The sequence below is a fragment of the Bos indicus x Bos taurus genome, chromosome 1 (genome assembly GCF_003369695.1).
Source record: "Bos indicus x Bos taurus breed Angus x Brahman F1 hybrid chromosome 1, Bos_hybrid_MaternalHap_v2.0, whole genome shotgun sequence".
Taxonomy (NCBI): domain Eukaryota; kingdom Metazoa; phylum Chordata; class Mammalia; order Artiodactyla; family Bovidae; genus Bos; species Bos indicus x Bos taurus.
In genome coordinates this window covers 87,266,706-87,290,423 of record NC_040076.1, presented here as the reverse complement: position 1 = coordinate 87,290,423, position 23,718 = coordinate 87,266,706, and the positions used below count along the sequence as shown (strand labels likewise).

The following is a 23,718-nucleotide window of genomic DNA, read 5'->3' as shown; positions in this document are numbered from 1 at the left end:
TCCCATCAAGATATACAGCAGTATTGTAATCACAGTGCCCATGTGACTCTTCTCATTTAGTTCCAACCCCCAGCCACCCTCCAGAGGCAACCTCTCTTCTAATTTCTGAATTAGGGCTTTAGCCTAAATGAGGGCTTCCCCAGTGGTAAAGACTCTGCCTGCTAATGCAGGAGCTGCAGTAGATATAGGTTCGATTCCTGGGTGGGGAAGATCCCTTGGAGGAGGAAACGGCAACCCACTCCAGTATGCTTGCCTGGAGAAATCCATGGACAAAGGAGCCTGGTGGGCTATAGTCCATGGGGTCGCAAAGAGTCAGACATGACTAAGCACACTTACATACTTGACCTAAATGGGAAGGAAATCCAAGGAATAAGGGATATATGTATCCATATGACTGATTCACTTTGCTGTATGGTAGAAACTAACATGACATTGTAAGGCAATTAAACTCCAATAAAATAAACAAACAAAAATAATTTTAAAAAAGAGCCTTGTATTAGGTCTTATTACCTCTAAGAGCCTTTCCTCCTGAACTGTCCTAAGGACTTCATCCGTCCTTCAGATTGCAAGTGTACATGTTCAGTGACACATAATACTTGCATAGCCAGCATTTATTTTTCTTCTTTTGTAGCTTTCCCCTGACTGCTACCATGTAATCACAAAACCTCTGCTCTAGTGATGAAAGGCAAGATCAGAACAGGCTGTGTAATTTTTTAGACTCAGTGCAAAATGAAAATGCAAGGCCCATGTTCAAAATTAATTAAGAATGTCAACATAGTGACAGCCAAGCATTAAACTAAATACAGGGCCCTTCTAAATGCAGGGCCTTTTCGACTGCCCAGGTTACACACTTGTGAAGCTGGCCCTGGTCAAAGATTGAACAATTGTTACAGTGCCGCCGATTGATCAAAGTGTTGTGCAGCCAAGCTGGGTTGTGGAGCTACTCATTTAGAAGTTGAATGGTGAGCGGAGGTCTGGGAACCTGGCAAAGGGTCAGAGTAATCCACAGCAGAGAAGTACTTGGGGGATTCTAGCAGCAGTTATATATATAACAATATATATGGATGTATCAGGGTTTCAGCCTTGGAGATGGCCCTTCTGCTGCCCTCTGGCTGCAGATGTCCCTGGCAAGTGAATCTGGCTCAGTCTTTCTTTGTAGCCTACTCTCCCTGAGTCATGAAGGAGTCTTGTAACCCAAGCTAGACTAACTGGAGATTTTCCCTATGGTTTTTGTGCTTAGAGCTGCAGAGGCATTACCTTCCCAGCCTCTTCCTTACTTTTATTTCCACACTGTGCCACCTTGAACCAGGGATGGAACCCATGCCCCTTGCAGAGGAAGCATAGTGTCTTAACCCCTGAACCAGGGAAGTCCTGTACTGTAATCTTATAAGAGAACCAAAGTAAGATTTTTCAGGGTTTTGATTAATTTCAGAATTAAGTAGCACAGGTTTTATAGATTTATGGTCCATTTGCTCCAGGCTCTCTACACATAATATTTTTAAAATAAGCTTTGTTTTTAGAGTAGTTTTTTGTTTCATAGCAAAATTGAGCAGAAAGTACAGAGAGTTCCCATATACCTCCTGTGCCCACACATGCATAGTCTCCCCCACTATCAACACTGTGAATTAGAGGGGTAAATTTGTTATCATCAATGAGCCTACTTATCACCCAAAGTCCATAGCTTACATTAGGGCTCACTCTTGGTATTTTGTATTCCATGACAAATGTGTGACGGTGTGTATCAAACATTAGAGTATAATACAGAACCAAAATCCTCCATGTTCTGCCTGTTCATCTTTTCCTCTCCCCTCTTCCTTGGCAACCATTGATCCTTTCATTATCTCCATAGTTTAGACATTTCCAAAATGTAATACAGTTGAAATCATATAGGATATTACCATTGTAGATTGGATTCTTTCACTCAGTGATGTGTATTTAAGGTTCTTCCACATCTTTTCATGGCTTGTAGCTCATCGTTTTTAAGTGCTGAAGAATATTCCATTGTCTAGATGTGCCATGCTATATTTAACCATTTACCTAATGAAGGACATCTTTGTTGCTTCCAAGTTTTGGCAATTATAAATAAAGCTGCAGAAAACACCTGTGTGCAAGTATTGTGTGGACATAAGTTTCAACTCATCTGGGTAAACACTAAGGAGCCACAATTGGTGGATCATATGCTAAGACTATGTTTAATTTTATAAGAAACTGTCAAACCGTCTCCCAAAGTTGGCTGTACCATTTTGCATTCCCACCAGTAATGAAAGAAAGTGCCTGTTGCTCCACATCCTGCTAGTATTTGATATTGTCAGTGTTTTGGATTTTGTCCATTCTAATGCATGTGTAGTGATTTTAATTTGCAATTTTAAATTTAATTTGCAATTTCCTAGCAGAGACATTACTTTGCCAACAAAGGTCCGTCTAGTCAAGGCTATGGTTTTTCCAGTGGTCATGTACGGATGTGAGAGTTGGACTGTGAAGAAAGCTGAGTGCCGAAGAACTGATGCTTTTGAACTGTGGTGTTGGAGAAGACTCTTGAGAGTCCCTTGGACTGCAAGGAGATCCAACCAGTCCATTCTGAAGGAGATGAGCCCTGGGATTTCTTTGGAAGGAATGATGCTAAAGCTGAAACTCCAGTACTTTGGCCACCTCATGCGAAGAGTTGACTCATTGGAAAAGACTCTGATGCTGGAAGGGATTGGGGGCAGGAGGAGAAGGGGACGACGGAGGATAAGATGGCTGGATGGCATTACCGACTCGATGGACGTGAGTCTGAGTGAACTCCGGGAGTTGGTGATGGACAGGGAAGCCTGGCGTGCTGCAATTCATGAGGTAGCAAAGAGTCAGACATGACTGAGTGACTAAACTGAACTGAACTGAACTGAATGATCTATAGTGTTGAACATCCATCTTTTCCTATTCTTATCTTGCATCTGCATATCTTTTTTTCTTTTTTACTGAAAAATTTTTGTTGGCTTTGTTTTAATTTTTTTGTGTGTGTGTGTGCTGGGTCTTGATTGCTGTGAGCAGGTGCTCTCCGGCTTCTGTGAGCAGGGACCACTCTTCACTGTGGTGCATGGACTTATTGCGGTGGCTTCCCCCATTGCAGAGCACAGGCTCTAGGTGAATGGGCTTCAGTACTTGTGGCACATGGAATCCTCCCAGTCCAGGATTCAAATCTGTGTCCCCTGCATTGGCAGGCAGATTCCTATTTAGCGTACCACCAGGGAAGTCCTGTTGGCTTCTTCATAATTAAATTTTTTCGTTAATATGTATCTGACATATTATATTAGTTTCAGGTGTACTTTCTTGGCCTTTCAGAAAGAATCAGGAATTTATTTGCCAGGAATGATGATCCCATCATACTTCTGCTGAAAACAGCGCATGGCCTATGTTCTAAGTCTGTGTTTGTCCCCAGTGCGGCCTGTTCTGCCCTTCTGTGATGCTGAAACCTGGCCAACCCAACACCACACATACGCCCAGACCATAGGCGCCGGTGCTTGTGTCACATTTGATTGCCAGATCGATGTGTTCCTGGATCCCAAAGCCATTTCCAGCATCTGAGCAATTCTTTTTTTCTTAATTTACACTTCTGTGCCTTTAGACCTCTCTCCAGGATTTCTTCTGCCTTGGCCACACAATGGATGGCAGTCTTTTCATTTCTGCTGATACCAAAGGACCTGATGGCGTATCTAGCTTTGGAGAACACAGAGGTCTGGCCCGTGGGCTGCTCCTGCCCTGAGGCTGCCCAGGTCAGTTCGTGTCTGCTCTCCCTGCCAGAGATGTTGAGGCAGAGCTTACAGATGGGAAGTCCCCACATGGGGCTCTCCTTTTCACTCTGATTCTGAACTGTGATGGAAAACAGGAAGAGTATCTGTGTATCTTCTTTAGTGAGGTGGCAGGATGTTGGCCCATTTTTTAATCAAGTTGTCTTTTAATTGCTGAATTTTAAAGGTTCTTTGCCTGTTTTGGATAATAGTCCTTTATCAAATATGTCTTTTGCAAACATGTTCTTCCTGTCTGTGGCTTGTCTTCTCATTCTCTTAGTAATGTCTTTTGCAGAGGTATTCTTCTTCTTTTTTTTTCACTCAAGAGAGAGTTCAGGGCTTCCCTTGTGGCTTAGTGGTAAGAAATCTGCCTACCAATGCAGAAGACACTGTTTTAATCCTTGGCCTGGGAGGATCCCACATGCCTCGAAGCAGCTAAGCCCATCTGCCACAATTATTGAGCTTGTGCTCTAGAATCCAGGAACCACAACTACTCAGCCCACGTGCCATAACTACTGAAGCCTGTGTGCCCTAGCCAACAATAAACAAATAAATAAAAATTTTTTTAAAAAAAGAAATAATCATTTCAACTGAGGGGATGACAAGAAGATCCTTGCCTTCATAAAACATACATTTTAATGGAGAAAATGACAATAAATAAATAATTGAGTAGACATATGCAGGCATTTATGTGGCGATAGTTCCTGGGGAGAAAATTTAATCGGGGTAAGGAGTTAGAGAGTAACTAGAGAAAAATCATTCTAGCTACTATGTGGACCTCCCTCTGAGCCACCAGGGAAATCCTCACTATGTGGACCTACCACTACTACTACTAAGTCGCTTCAGTCGTGTCCGACTCTGTGTGACCCCATAGACGGCAGCCCACCAGGCTCCCCCATCCCTGGGATTCTCCAGGCAAGAACACTGGAGTGGGTTGCCATTTCCTTCTCCAATGCATGAATGTGAAAAGTGAAAGAGAAGTTGCTCAGTCGTGTCTGACTCTTCGTGACCCCATGGACTGAAGCCTACCAGGCTCCTCCATCCATGGGATTTTCCAGGCAAGAATACTGGAGTGGGGTGCCATTGCCTTCTCCGCTATGTGGACCTAGCAGAGCCCAAAGTGGAATCAACTGTAGTGGGAGCCAGAACAGGTGGGGAAGCCAGGTAGCCATCTATTGCATTCATACAAGCTAGATATATGTGGGTATGGACGAGGTTGGATGCTGTGCAGGTGATGAGGAGTATCCAGATTGTTTGTTGTTGTTGCTGTTGTTTTGGCCACATCATGTGTCTTGTGGGATGTGGGATCTTAGTTCCCCAACCAGGAACTGCTGGGCCCTTAGCAGTGAGAGCACTAAGTCCTAACCACTGGACTGTTAGGGAACTCCCTGGACATTAGTTGAAAGTGGAGCTGAATTCTATCCATTAAACCACTGATGTCTCTGTCACACACACACAAAGTGGAGCTGACATACTTGCTTATGGATTGGGTGTAAGAGAAATCAATGATTCAGGGATGAAAGCTAGGTTTGGGCCTAAGCTATCAAGTGAATGGTGGTAAAACTGGGAGGGGAGTAAGGAAGGAGTAGGGAAGGAACAGAATAGGTAGGGACCAGGCCTGGGCATGGGACCCTCAAAATTCAGGGGGCCAACGGACCACTGTGATTCAACTCAAAAAGTTAAGGTTGGTACTAATCAAATGTGTGACTCTTCCACAGAGGAAAGCATGCTGGACATCTTTGCAGGCCTTCCAGATTCTTTCCCCACACCACTCCACCCTGCTCCCTGCCTCCATACAGACTAATCCATAGTGATTAAGTCAGTGGACTCCAACCTTCTGGTGTCCAGCTGGATTCAGCCGCCGGCAGCACATCAGAAGAAAGGAGAGCAAGGTGGGGTGACTTATTCCCCAGCTCCCTCCCTTCAGTTCCCCTTAGCTGCCTGAGCCCCTCCATGAAAATTTACAGCTCCTGTCAGGCAGGCCTCCACGAAGCTGTCTCTCCAGACGCGGTCACTGCCCCCTCCTTTTACCCCTCTAGTCCTGGGGTAGAAGCAGCCCCTCCCTCCCCCTACTGGCCTCAGAGTACTGCTGTCTGTGAAGTGTTAGTTGTTCAGTCACATCTGACTCTTTTTTGCCCCCACAGACGGTAGCCTGCCAGGCTCCTCTGTCCATGGAATTCTCCAGGCAAGAATACTGGAGTGGGTTGCCATTTCCTCCTCCAGGGGATCTTCCCGACCCAGGGATCGAACCTGGGTCTCCTGCATTAGAGGCAGATTCTTTATCATCTGAGCCACCAGGGAAGCCCTATTGCTGTCCTTATGCCTTTACAAATAGTCCTTGTAATGAGCCCTTCTTGAATTACTGTAATTTCAGTGAGCCATCTGTTTCCAATTGAGTCCTTGACTGAATTTAGAACCCTGAGACTGGGTACTTCCCTGGTAGTCCAGTGGTTAAGACTCTGGGCTTCCATTGCAGGAGGTGCAGTTTCAATCCTTGGTCAGGGAACTGAGATCTCACATGCTGAGTGGCACGGCCAGAAAAAACAATTAATTAAAAAACTCCTGAGATTGGATAAGATCACTTAGGGAGTGAGAAGAGATAGAATAAAAATTTGTGGACTGACTCTCAGGACTATCTTATTTAGAGGCTGGAAAGAGGAGGTGTATTTCCCAAAGGGAGGTCAGAGGGACAGGAAGAAAATCAGGAACTTGTGGTGATGTCTGGGTAGCAGCTCTGGGAAGATAACGTGCAAGAAAGGGCTCTCTTACAGGTGGGTCAGTGGTAAAGAATCTGCCCGCCAATGCAGGAGACATGTCTTAGATCCCTGGTATGGGAGGGAGAGAAACAGAGTAAAAACACCACGGAACACACACAGGCACACACAGTTACACCTGCCTCAGGAACTCTTCTGTGATTATGGCCATGTCAGGAACTATTTTATATTCACCCTAATGTTGAGGACCTGATATCACAGTGGCAGCTTAGTGGTTTTCTGGATGAATAAATGCTTTTTTTTTTTTTTTAATGGCTTATACACTATGCTTTTTGGTGCATGAAGGCCCCTTTACAGACTTGACCACTAATTCCTTGAATTGCCCTATTATAATATGTCCCTGATTATGCTTTTGTATACTATCTAATGCTTGGGTGTGAATGTACTTATTTTTTTCCCCAAACAGAATTGTATTGAGAAGATAACAACATAAACTCTGCAGAAACAAAGGCTGTGGATTTTTGTCACTTGGGCTCTAGTGCCATCAGATAAATCTATTACTACTGTACTTCTAAGAACAATCCTCTTTGTTTAAAGTGTGAAACTGCTCTTCACTAATATTTTGGTGTCATTCCCAGAAAGCATGCTTCGTGTAATTGGCAAGTTTTTGCAAAGGCTATTCGCTATTTGCAGCCTCTGTATTAGTGTGCTTGACTGATTTCCTCAACTCTGTTTATCCTATCCTGACTCAGTACTGGTGAAAAAAAAATCTTCTACAAAGTAAAATTTGAATCCTGGCTATGCTAACTTCACAAGCAGTGACCTTGTGAAAGATCTTAACTGCGCAAGTCTTAGTTTCCTTATCTATAAAATGGGATTAATAGTACAGTTGATCCTTGTTACTTACAGAGTTCACATTTATTTTTTTTATTCATTTATTTTTGGCTGTGCTGGGTCTTCATAACTGCTTGTGGGCTTTCTCTAGTTGCAGCAAGCAAAGGTTACTCTCTAGTTGCAGTGTGCGGGCTTCTCTTGCTGCAAGAATGGGCTCTGAGTCATGCAGGCTTCAGTAGTTCTGGCGCATGGGCTTAGCTGCCCTGTGGCATGTGGAATCTTCTTGGACTAGGGATCAAACCTTTGTCCCCTGCACTGGCAGGAGAATTCTTAACCACTGGACCACCAGGGAAGTCCAAGATTTCATATTTTCTAATTCATCTACTTGCTAGAATTTATCTCTGACTCCAAGATCAATACTTGAGGCACTTGTGTAGTCATTCACAAGCATGTGCAGTGCAATGAAAAATTTGAGTTGCTCAACATGTGTGTTCTCAGCTCAGTTCAGACTGTAAACAAGTTATCTTTTTATGGTCTATTTAGTGCCGTGTTTTTTTGTGTGTGTGTGTGCTTTTTCTTGTGATTTTGCTATTTAAAATGACTTCCAAGCATAGTGCTGAAGTGCTGTCTGGTATTCTTGGTACAAAAAGGCTGTGAGGTGCCTTACAGAAAAAATACAGTGTTAGATAAGCTTTATTCAGGCATGAGTTATGGTGCGGCTGGTTGGTAGTTCAGTGTTAATGAATCAACAATGTATATTAAATAAGACATCTTTAAACAGAACAGGGAGCTTTCCAGGTGGTACTAGTGGTACATGTCTCCAATGCAGGAGGCATGAGAGACGCAGGTTCGATCCCTGGGTTGGAAAGTTTCCTGCAGGAGGGGCAGCCCACTCCAGTATTCTTGCTTGGAGAATCCCATGGACAGAGGAGCCTGATGGGCTACAATTTGTAGGGTTGCAGAGAGTTGGACATGACTGAAGTGACTTAGCACGTGAGCATGTGCAGACACAAACTGAACACACATAAAACAAATATATGTTCATTGGTTGATGAAATTGTTGTAATCAGAGGCTCGCAGGAACCTAATCCTGTATTTCCTTTAGGAGAAATGGTTCAGAATAGTAGCTAATTCAGTGTTTGCAGAGACTTTATAAAAGATAGGGTTAGGGTTAGGGTTAGGGTGTACCTTAAAGACCTCGTTTTACCTTGTGTGCTTGCATGCTAAGTCGCTTCAGTTGTGTCCAACTCTTTGCGACCTCATGGACCGTAGCCCACCAGGTACATCTGTGCTTTTTGCCTTAATTACCTCATTAAAGAATATATCTCCAAATACAGGTACATTCTGAGATCCTGGGGATTAGGACTTCAACATATAAATTTTGGGGGACCCAGTTCAGCTCGTGACACCACCTATCCATCCTCATCTCCCACACCTGCTTCTCTAGCCAGGTTTCCAAACTGGCCACTGATTACTCCGTGGGGTTTCCTTGCCAGGTTTTGGGACTTTGTTCATAATATTGCAACCTTACAGCATCCCCTATTTCTGCATGTCTAAGTCAAATCTACTTTTCAAAGACAAGATTACTGACAAGTGCTCATTAAGGAGGTAATTAAGTTAAATGAGGTCTTTAAGACTCATTGGTCCTAATCCAATATGATTGATGTCCTTATAAGAAGAGAAAATTGGGACAAAGACATGGATACACACAGAGGAAGGACCATGTGAAGGCAGAGATAGAAAGTGGTCGTCCAGCCAAGGAGGGAAGCCGACACCTTGATCTTGAATTTCTCTGCCTCCAGAACTATGAGAAATACATTTCTGTTGTTTACAGTTGACCCTTGAACAATAAGGGTTTAAACTGCATGGGTCCACTTACATGTGTGTTTTTTTCAATAGTAAATACTGCAATAGTACACAATTTCCAGTTGGTTGAATTCCAGGTGCAGAACCACATATACGGATGCATCTTGTGTAAGGAGGACTACCTATAAATGATACCTTGATTTTTGAATGCACAGAGGGTAGGTGCCCCTAATTCCTGCCTTGCTCAAGGGTCAACTGTATTAAGCTACTCATCTGATAGTATTTTGTTATAGCAGCCCAAATGGACTGAGACACCAGGCAAAGGACTTTGGGTTGGATTCTGTAGTTGGTAGGGATGACTGAATTTTTTAAAGAGTGATCTATGTTGTCCTTCAAGAAAGGAACTGGAACCATTTTCTGAAGAGAATGAGCTAAAAAGGAAGGCCAAGACTGGAGTGAATAGATTTGAGAGTCATTTGCCTGTGGGAAGCTGGGTAGATGATTACTGTTAGAGAAATTCTTACAGGTTTATACATCTACAGATGAGAATTTTATATTATGGTTTATTGTTGGGCTCTGTTACAAAAACATTTTCAGGATAGTAGTATAATAAGAAAGTTAAAGAGTCTGGGACAAGACTTGGAAAACATTCTCTAACAAAAAAAAATGATACTGCCTGAGTTCTGGAAAATCTTTTGCAGTAGCTTGTTTGAAACTTTTCTGTGGGGCCATGAGGACTCTGAAAGAATTTTGCAGCAGTGGCCCCTGAGCATATGTCCTGAGGATATCATTGCAGATATGAAGTACTGAGATCTAACTTGTGAAGACAAATAACAGGGGTCTAGCAGACATTCATCTGAGAGTTCTGAGCTGATGTATGTGCCTGGACAAGAGGTAGAAAACAAAAAGTTATTTCGGTTTGTATCTTTTTATTTAATTTTGTTTTTGGCCTTCTGGAATTTGATCAGAAACCCAGTTTCTATGGATACTGAAGCAATGATTGCATGAGTCTGCAAAATAGGTAATAAAAGCCCAAATTAGTATCTATGTTGGTAGTAAGGAGGGTATAGTTTGGAGAAGTACTGTAGGGTGATATTGATATCACATAGTAACTAATTGGACCTGAAGATACAGAGGAGAGAAACTGAGATTTCTCAGAATAACTCGGAACTTGAATTTTGAAAGAGCAGAATAATTTCACTTTTGGACATGGTGAGTATGAGGTGTTTTTCTAACTGGGGCATGTGAATGCAAAAGCCTAGCAGGCCAAAACTGGATTTGAGAGCCATTTGCCTGTGGGTGACAGATAAAGCCAAAGGAAGAGATAATCAGGAATCTGCACACTGTAAGAAAGGACAGGTAGACGCTGTGAACAGCTGTTCCCTGGTTGCAGTGGAAGGAAATGGAGACACAGGAGTGGTTGGAGATATTAGAGGAAAACCAGGACACAAACCACCAGGAAAGGAACAAGTGATATGGTTAAGTTTGGAAAGAGATGGATAGATGAAACTGCATAGGAATAGGGTATAAGTGGAGGATGTTCAAGACGGATGAATCTGATTTCAGAGAAGTTAAAGGCTAGCTCATCTTAGGGAACAGGAAGGGAATTTACAGTAGAGAATGTCTGGGAAAAGGTGCCATGAGGAATACAATAGGAAGTAAATAAAGATGAGCAAGAGGAGTGCTGATCCCACTGAGAATTCAGTTGATATTCTCTAGGGTGAAAGTATAAGGGAAAATTGTGTGGTTTCCTGGTGTTTCCATTAATGCTTTGCAGCTGTTTTAATCAGCATTTTTTTTTCAGTTGCAAGTGACAGAAATCTCAATTCAAAATAAAGAATAAAGGAAATTTATTGGCGTACATCACAGAAAAGTCTGAAGAGTATAAGGATTTATGGCATGGCTAAATCCAATGCCTTAAACAATGTCATCAAAACTATATTTTACTCTTTGGACTTTCCTGGAGGTCCAGTGGTTAATACTCCCTTCTGCCAATGCATGGGGCATGGGTTTGATCCCTGGTCAAGGAACTAAGATCCCCTCATGCCATATAGCACCACCAAAAAAAAAAAAAAGAACAGCAATGAAAACTTTTTCTACATTGTTTGCCTCCACTTTCCTAAGTATCCACTGACAGCCCCAAGAATACAGTCTACCTGCTTAAGCAAGTCCATACAAAAAAAAATTCTCTCCCAATTTTCCAGCCAAACCCTGATATAAACTACAGTGTCTAACTTGGGTGTGTGACCAACACTGGACTAATCGCTGGGGCCAAAGGGATGGGATAGTTTGATTGCCTGGGTCTGAGTCATATACTCACCCCTGAAGCCATGAATTACATAAACCCAAAGTGGGAAAGGGGTGGTTTTCAAAGTCATACTGGTTAGGTAAAATACCTGGTCCACTACAGACTGGAATATGAGTGGAGAAAATAGATGGTAGATTAGTATCTGTACAAAAACAACTCCCTAATCTCAAATGCTTCAAGCAACAAAGATTTATTTCTTCTATTGCTCCATGTCCATTGTAAGTTGGCTGGGGCTACTCTTCTCACTCAGAGTGTGTTGTTGGTCATGGAGGCAAAAGGAAAGAAAATATGGCAAAGAAAGCATTATCTCTTTACAAAAATTTTTTATTGTATATTGGAGTACAATTGATTAACAATGTGTTAGTTTCAGGTTTACAGCAAAGTGATTCTGTTATACACATACATGTATTTTTTCTTTTGCAAATTCTTTTCCCACTTCAGTTCAGGTCAGTTCAGTTCAGTCGTTGAGTTGTGTCTGACTCTTTGCGACCCTATGAACTGCAGCACTTAGGTTAATACATAATATTGAACAGTTCTGTGTGCTATACAATAGGTCCTTTTTGGTTATATTATTTTATTTAAAAAATTTTTTACCTTTTTATTTTATATTGCAGTATAGCTGATTAACAATGTTGTGATAGTTTCAGGTGGACAGCAAAGGGACTCAGCTATACATACGCATGTATCCATTTCCCCCCAAACTCCTCTCCCATCCAGGCTGCCAGATAACATTGAACAGAGTTCCCTGTGCTATACCGTAGGTCCTTTTTGGTTATCTGTTTTAAATACAGTAATGTGTACAAGTCCATCCCAAATTCCCAATCTATCCCTATCGCCAGCCTTCCTGCTAGTAACCATAAGTTCATTCTCTAAGTCTGTGGGTTTGTTTTATAAATACGTTAATTTGTATCATTTTTTAGACCCCACATATGTGATATCATGTGATATTTGTCTGTCTCTGTCTGACTTACTTCACTTAGTATGACAATCTCTATGTCCATCCATGTTGCTGAAATGACATTATTTTGTTCTTTTTTATGGCTGAGTAGTATTCCATTCAGAGAAGGCAATGGCAACCCACTCCAGTACTCTTGCCTAGAAAATCCCATGGACGGAGGAGCCTGGTAGGCTGCAATCCATGGGGTCACGAAGAGTCGGACACGACTGAAGCGACTTAGCAGCAGCAGCAGTATTCCATTATATATGTACACATCTTCTTTATCTATTCATTTATCAGTTGACATTTAGGTTGAGGAAGCATTATCTCTTAAAGCTTCTTCCTGGAAATGAGACTTTTCATAAATACATTTTGTTGGCCAGAGCAGAGAGGGTAGAAAAGTAAGACTCTACCAGTTACCTAGACCTAAGAGAACTGGAAGTTTTGCAGATGTCCTAATGATGACCCCAGGAACTACCAAATTTGAAATATTGGCCAAGAGAAGATGGCAGAGAAACCAAGATAAGAGAGAATCTAAAATGTTTGGAATGTCCTGGAGCCACGAGGGAAGGAAATAATGCAAGAAAAAAGCCTGTGGGGTAAGTGACTAGAGAACAAAGGAAGAAGGAAAATCCCATTTGATAACAGTAAGAGAGTGGCAGAAAGCTTGGGGGCTATTATCATATCTCATTTCATAGCTTGTCACAGAAAAGTTCACTGAAACTTGGTAGGGTAGATTGAATTGAAGCTGGACCAGTCTCCTTGCGTGAGCAGATATCAGGGATAAAGATCCAGCTGTTGGCACTGGGAGAACATCTAGCTAGACAGGCAGAACATAGTGGGCAGGAGATACATGAACCTTTAAAATTCAGGGTCCAAGCTAATGGTTAGCCTTAGCATGGATGTGGCTACTGGATTCTAGACAGAAGTAATGTTCCGATTTAAGATGACACAGAATGGCAGGTTTTAAGTGCCAGAAAAACTTGTTACAGATAAAACCCCAGCCCCGAGCTGGGGGAGGAACAAGGTCAGGACCCCTGGAGGCTTGTGGGGACAGAAGACTGTCACGGGTCTTAAACACAAGGGAGCAAGATGAAAACCATTTTTGTCACTTTGTAACTTCTTGACATCAAGTCAAACCTCAGTTTCTAGAACTGAGAAAAAAGGTTAGAGTTCAACTGCAGGAAGGTCTATTTACTTTCAGTTCAGTTCAGTTCAGTTCAGTCGCTCAGTTGTGTCCGACTCTGCGACACCATGGACTACAGCAGGCCAGGCCTCCCTGTCCATCACCAGCTGCCGGAGTTTACCCAAACTCTTGTCCATTGAGTCGGTGATGCCATCCAACCGTCTCATCCTCTGTCATCCCCTTCTCCTCCTTCCCTCAATCTTTCCCAGCATCAGGGTCTTTTCAAATGAGTCAGCTCTTCGCATCAGGTGGCCAAAGTATTGGAGTTTCAGCTTCAACATCAGTCCTGCCAATGAACACCCAGGACTGATCTTTAGGATGGACTGAATGGATCTCCTTGCAGTCCAAGGGACTCTCAAGAGTCTTCTCCAACACCACAGTTCAAAAGCATAAATTCTTCTGGGCTCAGCTTTCTTTATAGTCCAACATACACGACTACTGGAAAAACCATTGCCTTGACTAGACAGATAAAGTAATGTCTCAGCTTTTTAATATGCTCTCTAGGTTGGTCATAACTTTCCTTCCAAAGAGTAAATGTCTTTTAATTTCATGGCTGCAATCACCATCTGCAGTGATTTTGGAGCCCAAAAAAGTAAAGTCAGCCACTGTTTCCACTGTTTCCCCATCTATTTCCCATGAAGCGATGGGAGCGGATGCCATGATCTTAGTTTTCTGAATGTTGAGCTTTAAGCCAACTTTTTCACTCTCCTCTTTCACTTTCATCAAGAGGCTCTTTAGTTCTTAATTTTCTGCCGTAACGGTGGTATCTGCATATCTGAGGTTATTGATATTTCTCCTGGCAATCTTGATTCCAGCTTGTGCTTCTTCCAGCCTAGTGTTTCTCATGATGTACTATGCATATAAGTTAAATAAGCAGGGTGATAATATACAGCCTTGACATACTCCTTTTCCTATTTGGAACCAGCCTGTTGTTCCATGTCCAGTTCTAACTGTTGCCTCTTGATCTGCATACAAATTTCTCAGGAGGCAGGTCAAGTGGTCTGGTATTCCCATCTCTTTCAGAATTTTCCAGTTTGTTGTGATCCACACAGTCAAAGGCTTTGGCATAGTCAATAAAGCAGAAATAGATGTTTTTCTGGAACTCTTACTTTTCCAATGATCCATTGGATGTTGGCAATTTGATCTCTGGTTCCTCTGCCTTTTCTAAAACCAGCTTGAACATCTGGAAGTTCACAGTTCATGTATTGTTGAAGCCTGGCTTGGAGAATTTTGAGCATTGCTTTTGAGCTTTCCAAATGATGATACAAAGCTTCTCAAAGCCTTTGACCATGGAAGGTCAGGGCAGGATCAATGAGTGAGCATTACTGCACCCAGCTGGCAAGGGGAGAAGGCAAGATTAAGAATTATATTGGTCCTCAGAAGAATTGTGAGGTTAGAATGTTGGGAAGTTTGTATGCAGCTTTTGAGGTTGATGGTGGTAGATAGGGTAGAGAGAAAGACTAAAATCCTGAAATGATCAAGGAAAGTGGAGTGTATTCTGAATTTCCATAGATAATTAGAGAAGGTGGGGGAAGGGATGTATAAGTGAATGGCTTGGGCTTCCTTCCAAAACAAATATGGTACTGAGAGCAGTGGTGGAGAAAAAGTAGGAAGTAACAATGAAATAAAATATAGCAATGCCTCCTTACCCTGTGAGCAATGAGGAAACACAATGGGATGTGGCCTACATTAGAGATGACAGTGGTATTGGTGGAAAACCAAACTCTAATCATACTGAGTCATGAACTATATTTAAGATAAATCGTGTTCAAGGATGTAGGGGAGCTTGTTGATCCTAGAATGGGGAGTTCCTAATACCCAAAAGTAGATCTTAGTTTTAATTAAAGGTCAGACAGATATGAGAATGGATGGAATTGAAGTATGAAAGAGGGCATCTGGCAGAGAGAATATGTGGTTGTGTAATTACAGAAATAGATCATTACAGAACTGTATTTGCCCTAATATCCTTTTCTGCCTCTTTTCATGGACATAGCTATTGCCTTTATACTAGTTTTAAACCCCCAAAATATTAATGGTGTTTTCCCATTAGTGAGTTATCCAGGCAAAATTGTAAAATAGATTCAAGTATGTGACTGCATTGGGCTTTGCAGGTGGCTCAGTGATAGAGAACCCTCCTGCCAATGTAGGAGATGTAAGAGACATGGGTTTGATCCCTGGATCGGGAAGGTTCCCTGGAGGAGGGGATGGCAACCCTCTCCAGTATCCTTGTCTGGACAGAGAAGCCTGTTGGGGTCGTCCATAGGGCTGCAAAGAGTTGGACGTGACTGAAGTGACTTAGCACGCATGTGCATGTGCCTGGATTAGGACAAAATGTGGTCCCCCCAGAGAGGTCTGCATTCTAATCTCTGGACCTTTCCATGGCAGAAGGGACTTTGCAGATGCGATTAAGGTTAGGATCTTGATTCTGGGAGATTATTTTAGATTATCTAGGAGAGCACAACATAATCACAAGAGTCCTTATAAAACAGAGGTAGGAGTGTCAGAGTCAGAGAAAGAGATATATTGACAGAAGCAGAAATCAGAATGATGTAGGACCATGAGCCAAGGGTTGCAGGCAACCTCTGAAGCTGAGAAGGACAAAGCATGGGTTCTTCCCTTGAGGCTCCAGAAGAAACATGGCGCTGTGAATACCTTGATTTATTACTCATAAAATTCAGTTTTGGACTTTTGACCTTTAGCAGTATAGGAGAACAAGTCTGTGTTGTTTTTAAACCATCAATTTTGTGATGCAATGTTACAGCAGTAATAGAAAACTAATTACCATCTAAAGACGCGATTTAGGGAAAATCCAGACTCTGACATCCCAATGTCTCAAAAGGCAGGAAAACAAGGGCTAGAGTTAGATGGCAAAATCATGAGAGGTTATCATTTGCCATTCCTCATCTTTAAAATTTAATAGCAGTCATAGCCAAATTCTCTCAAAAAGAAATGCAATGACCCTATGTTTATACATAGATTCCAGGGTGATTTGAAGTTATTTTTGTCAGTCTACAAAGAAAACTGGAAATTCTTTGAAAGAGTCAAAGAAAGAGTTCTAAATGACAAAGAGGAGAGAAGATAAAAGAAAACAATTACTGCATTTTAGAAATACTATTCCATGTGTTTACTTTTTACAAGATATTCTGTACAATTTGTGAGAAAATGAATTCCTAGGAGATCAAGAAAACAACCTGTGGCAATGAATTCTCATAAACTTCATGAAAGAGTATTTTTTAAAGTTTATTGAAACTTCCACACTGTTCTGTAAATTATGCTGTAATGGCATCCTCTAGGTCTTCTGAATCTGTTTATTTTCATTAAAAAATAGCTAGTTTCAAAAGTTAACTTTATTAATATAGACACATCCTCCCCTCTCTCTTGCCCTCTGCAGATCTCTTTGTGGATGGTATTAGACGTATGCTGCTGCTAAGTCGCTTCAGTCGTGTCCGACTCTGTGCAATCCCATAGACGGCAGCCCACCAGGCAAGAATACTGGAGTGGGTTGCCATTTCCTTCTCCAATTAGACGTATACTGTGATATAATTTTGATATTTGAAAGTACCTGTGAGGCATTAACTTCAGGGGGCTAATTGGATTTTTCTTAATAATGGATTTTTTCTTGAGTAACAAATACACATTATTCCAAGTTCCATACACTGAGAACTATTTGAAGGGGAATTTCATTTGGCATTGGTTCTGTTAGCCTGTCTGAACTGGTGACCACACAACAGACAAGGCAGGCCAAACATTAAAAAGTTGCAGCCCAGGGTGAGAGCCTAGTTTGGAAAGCGTGAAAAAGTATAGCGTTCAGGAAGCCCAGAGACGTTGGCACTCTGTGAGTTCAGCTGTGCCTGGCTAGCTAGAGGCGTGGGCAGAGTCATGGGAAGGTGGGACCCGAGGCAGTGTGCCAGTCAGAATTTGGATTTAGCCTGGAGATAGAGTTCAGCCAGAGCCTGGGAAGATTAACCCAGCCATCAGTCAGAGCACAATCAGAGTGGCTGTGTCATGGGCAGCTGCTCTCCCCTTCCTGCTCTCGTTTTGAGCCATTTTCCTGGTATAAATGGACAAAGAATGAGCAGGGCCATCCAAGTACATATTGGAGAATTCAACAGCAGGTTAGATTTGCTGAAAAACAAGCAAAACAACAACAAAAAAACCCCAGTTCCCAGTAGCTATCCACCTTTCTATGCATGATACTAAACACAAAAATTATAAAAGAAATGACTGACGTATTAATATCAATGCAAAAAAGTTTTAAATTTGTGTATATCAGTCAATATTCACAAGTGTGCAAAGACACAGACGTCCAAAATATCTGTAATACGAGATCAAACTATCATTTAATCTATATGAATATTTATAACAGCAGAACATTAGAAATGATTGAAATGTCAATCAATAGGCAATTGCTTAATGATGCACTATCCTTACAGTGAAATTTGAAGGCTTTTTTGTAAAATGTCAAGTAATAAATATTTTGGGGTTATGGGCTATAAAATCTCTTTTGCTACTACTCAATCTGCAGTTATAGCATGAAAATGTCCTTAGAAAATATGGAAACAAAAAAGCATGGAAAACAGTTCATAATGAGGTTAACACTCAACCCTTTTCTCCTGTCAGGACTAAGAAGACCTTCATTTAGCGTTAACCTAATGTGATGGTGAACGTTTTATTATCTCAGGCAGTCTATACGTATTAACCCAACCAAGGAACTTAGTCCATTCAGTTAAAAAATAATAGCATGGAGTGTTCCAATAAAACTTTATTTACAAGACTATGTGGGTGATCCACTGGTCATAGTTTACTGACCCTTATTTTAAACAATCATTTTTTCAGATCAGATCAGTCGCTCAGTCGTGTCCGACTCTTTGCGACCCCATGAATCCCAGCACGCCAGGCCTCCCTGTCCATCACCAACTCCTGGAGTTCACTGATGCTGTGAAAGTGCTGCACTCAATATGCCAGCAAATTTGGAAAACTCAGCAGTGGCCACAGGACTGGAAAAGGTCAGTTTTCATTCCAATTCCAAAGAAAGGCAATGCCAAAGAATGCTCAAACTACCACACAATTGCACTCATCTCACACATTGGTAAAGTAATGCTCAAAATTCTCCAAGCCAGGCTTCAGCAATATGTGAACCGTGAACTTCCAGATGTTCAAGCTGGTTTTAGAAAAGGCAGAGGAACCAGAGATCAAATAGCCAACATTCGCTGGATCATTGAAAAAGCAAGAGAGTTCCAGAAAAACATCTATTTCTGCTTTATTGACTATGCCAAAGCCTTTGACTGTGTGGATCACAATAAACTGTGGAAAATTCTGAACAAGATGGGAATACCGGACCACCTGACCTGCCTGTTTAGAAACCTGTGTGCCGGTCAGGAAGCAACAGTTAGAACTGGACATGGAACAACAGACTGGTTCCAAATAGGAAAAGAAGTACGTCAAGGATGTGTATTGTCACCCTGATTATTTAACTTATATGCAGAGTACATCTGGAGAAGGCAATGGCACCCTACTCCAGTACTCTTGCCTGGAAAATCTCATGGATGGAGGAGCCTGGTGCGCTGCAGTCCATGGGGTCGCTAAGAGTTGGACACGAGTGAGAGACATCACTTTCATTTTTCACTTTCAGGTATTGGAGAAGGAAATGGCAACCCACTCCAGTGTTCTTGCCTGGCGAATCCCAGGGATGGGGGAGCCTGGTGGGCTGCCGTCTGTGGGGTCGCATAGAGTCGGACACAACTGAAGCGACTTAGCAGCAGCAGCAGCAGCAGAGTACATCATGAGAAATGCTGGGCTGGAGGAAGCATAAGCTGGAATCAAGATTGAGGGGAGAAATATCAATAACCTCAGATATGCAGATGACACCACCCTTATGGCAGAAAATGAAGAAGAACTAAAGAGCCTCTTGATGAAAGTGAAAGAGGAGAGTGAAAAAAGTTGGCATAAAGCTCAACATTCACAAACTAAGATCATGGCATCCAGTCCCATCACTTCATGGCAAATAGATGGGGAAAGAGTGGAAACAGTGGAAACAGTGGAAACAGTGGATGACTTTATTTGGGCGGGGGCAGTGGGGAGAACTCCAAAATCACCGCAGATGGTGATTGCAGCCATGAAGTTAAAAGATGCTTACTCTTTGGAAGGAAAGTTATGATCAACCTAGATAGCATATTGAAAAGCAGAGACATTACTTTGTCAACAAAGGTCCATCTAGTCAAGGCGATGGTTTTTCCAGTGGTCATGTATGGATGTGAGATTTGGAGTATAAGAAAGCAAGCACCGAAGAATTGATGCTTTTGAACTGTGGTGTTGGAGAAAACTCTTGAGAGTCCCTTGGACTGCAAGGAGATCCAACCAGTCCATGCTAAAGGAGATCAGTTTTGCGTGTTCATCGGATGGACTGATGTTGAAGCTGAAACTCCAATATTTTGGCCATCTGATGCAAAGAGCTGAAAAGACCCAGGGTCATTGGAAAAGATTCTGATGTTGGGAAAGATTGAGGGCAGGAGGAGAAGGGGACGACAGAGGATGAGATGATCAGATGGCATCACCGATTCAATAGACATGAGTTTGGGTGAACTTCGGGAGTTGGTGATGGACAGGGCGGCCCAGTGTGCTGTGGTTCACGGGGTCACAGAGTCAGACACGACTGAGCCACTGAACTGAACTGAACTGACCTGACATTATCAGAATCTAACAGTTGGTAACCAAAGTGAGTAATCTTAGAGTAGTGTGGTGTAGTGTGATTCTATATAAACTATCAACGGAACGTATGAAAATAATTTCCCACAAAATAAAGGCTTTCCTGTAGTCAGTTTAGGGAGAGCTGGAAGATGGCAGTTGTTAGAATCTGCTTCAAATACTGATGTTTTCACAATTAGTTTCTTCTGTTTCTCATATGTTAAAAAAAAACAAAACCAAACTTTGATATCCTTTTCTTGCCACCCAAAAAAGGACGAAAAAAAAAAAAAAACAAACCCTTTCTCCCCACTCTCCAAGAACATAAACCCTATAGCTTGTTCCTAGGCTAGAGATACAGAGCATACTGCAATTAAAATGTGAGTACCACCTATTAGGTATACCAAATGCTTTCTATTTTGTTTGTAACTGTCTTATTCATATGACAGAGTGAAGATAAAAGGCATCAAGTGGGAGGGTTGTACACCACCACAACCCCCCGCTGCCCGGCATCTTCTAAAGCTTTGGTGGAAGTCTAAGCCTTTTTGGTAAAGAATCTGCCTGCAACGCAGGAGACCGGGGTTCGATCGCTGGGTCAGGAAGATCCTCTGGAGAAGGGAATGTCTATCCACTCCAGTATTCTTGCCTGGAGAATCCCATGGACAGAGGAGCCTAGCGGGTTACAATCCATGGGGTACAAAGAGTCATACACGACTGAGTGACTAAATGAGCATATGGGATCCATTCTCCAAGTAGCAACTGAAACGTGCTTGAAGCCATTTTCACCAAAACGTGGGGACAGTTATAGTCCCTGAGTGGAACCAGGGCTCATTTATCCCTGTATTCCCATTGCCTGGCCTAGAGTAGGTACTAAATAAATTAGCTGATCAAAGGTCACCTTGCTTTTGTCGTCCAGAGTGAATGAATTTTGTCTCATGAATGTATTCCTGAGTGTGGTACACAGTGAAACAGTAGATTTAATCCATAAAATCAGAAACTCTACCTAAACAGCTAATAAAGGAATGAAACTCCATCTTGACAGAAGTTTGATAAAGTTCTGTGTTGGTGAGGTTTGGATGAAAAAGTGTACTTTCAAACATGTTAATGAGGAAATGTAAACTGTACAACCTCTGTAATTTGGCAACGACCATTGAAATAAATGCATATGCCCTATGACTCAACAATTCTACTTCTGAGAATTTATCCTGCATAAAACCTTTCTCACATATGTACACAGAAGAGGATAGTCATCAAAGAATTCTTCACACTAGCAGGAGACAAGAAATAATGTAAATGTCCATGCATAGAGAACTGGTGAAATAAATTATGGTCTTCACATGTAACAGAATTCTGTCTGATGTTGAAAGTGATTAAGATAGAATTACACAAACTAACATAGAATGATCTTCAAGATATTATGGTTGAGTGAAAGAAGTCAGGTGCAGAACAATGTGTTCAGTTTGCTGTTGCTTATGTAAATAAACAAAATATACTGGAGGAAGGGATACAAATACATGTTTTTATTTGAAAAGAAGATATATGGAAGGTTCCAAAGGAAACTGGTAACAGTGGTTCAGTCTGGCAGGAGAAATTGAAGAATTTCAAGGACTGGAGGAAGAGACTTGCTTTTCACTCTGGATTGTTTCAGTTTCTAGCCATGTGTAAAGACTATCCACTAAATTTTTAAAAATAAAAATGTTCAAAAGTAAACATCTTAGTTTCCAAGGAGAATGCTTTTTAAAACTCACTGGCATAATGTGAGTTACCATTTATATCAGAAAAATTGGAGAGGGGAGTGTGTACCTACATAATTACTTGTAGAAACATAGAACATCGCTGAAGAGGAGGTTTGGCAGCTGGGGACTCAAGTAGGAGGCAGATGTTTCTTTTTGTAATTTTTCATTAAAAAATATATATATATATAATAAAAATGAACACTTTTGTTGTTTTTAAAGTATACAGAAAATGCAGTGGAAATAGAAAGGAAAATGTATCTTAGGAAGTAGGAACAGCGTGCTTGGTAGTTTAAAATCCTGACTCTCTCAATCACTGTTGTTACTGTGTGCATACTCAGTCACGTCTGACTCTTTGTGACCCCATGGACTGTAGCCCGCCAGGCTCCTCTGTCCATGGGATTCTCCAGGCAGGAATACTGCAGTGAGTTGCCATTTCCCACTCCAGGGGGTCATTCTGACCCAAGGATTGAACCTGCATCTCCTGCACTGGCATTTGGATTCTTTACCACGGCACCACCTGGTAAGCCCTGACTCTTTTAATAGCTGTGTCATATTGGGCAACTTGCTGAATCTCTAGGCCTATTATGTAAAACCTTCATGGGGATGTTGTGTAGATTACATGGAAAATATATATGTAAGAGCACATTTCCTATTAGGATCTATTAGCATCTATTAGGAGGTCAGTAATTTGTAGTCATTATTATCACATGGATGAAATTCTTCTGATTCCAAAATGGTTTCAATTGTTCTAGTGAAGCAATTGAAGAGCATAAAGCTTGGACTCTGTTCAGTTCCTTGGGCTGTGTAACAGTCCCATAACATGGTGTTGGCACTGACCTATATAAGTGGGAAGCCCAAGAGTTGCTGCAAAGCAACCCAAGGCAGCATAGTACGTCTTTATGTCACCAGTTGATTAAATGCTGACATCGTTTACTTGTGATTACAAAAGATGTATCAAATGAACAAAGAGATTTTTTAAATGATAATGAAACAGTAAAGACTTGTAAAATCCAGAGAGGATCCAGCACTTCATCTGTTTTCCTTTTTTGTCTTTTCAGGGTCACATTGTTAATACTATAACAAACCTATTAGTATGTTATAAAGGTACTGCTGCTGCTGCTGCTGCTAAGTCGCTTCAGTCGTGTCCGACTCTGTGTGACCCCATAGACAGCAGCCCACCAGGCTCCCCTGTCCCTGGGATTCTCTAGGGAAGAAAACTGGAGTGGGTTGCCATTTCCTTCTCCAATGCATGAAAGTGAAAAGTGAAAGTGAAGTCGCTCAGTCGTGTCCGACTCCTAGCAACCCCATGGACTGCAGCCTACGAGGCTCCTCCATCCATGGGATTTTCCAGGCAAAAGTACTGGAGTGGGGTGCCATTGCCTTCTCCTTATAGAGGTACTAACCATGATCAAATATAATTTCATTTTCTGTCTTGGTCATATTGTTTGAAATGTTTAGCAGATCTCTTAACTATTCTAAAGGCAAATAGATGTACGAACCTGACTGATGATATGTCAGTTGGTAATAAAATTCTATACTCCAGATATTTATTCATTCATCTCAGTAGTGCTTGCATGAATGTTTTATTTTGGGAATTTCCATAAAAAGAGGAGGGTACTTATGATGACTCTTTATACATACACATATCCACATAAAAATGTTTACACTGAAAGTTTGTTTTCATAATTGCTTATGTCATGTATTTTGCAGCACGAAATAATTCTAAAATGTATGTAAGTTTTTATGTTA

The 23,718-nt window shown here is 41.7% G+C and overlaps 1 pseudogene; it reads right to left on the bottom strand.

The window, feature by feature from the left end:
• Positions 1-3,335: 3,335 nt before the first annotated feature.
• On the bottom strand, positions 3,336-23,409 carry LOC113897868 (annotated as a pseudogene).
• Between the last annotated feature and the right edge of the window lie 309 nt (positions 23,410-23,718).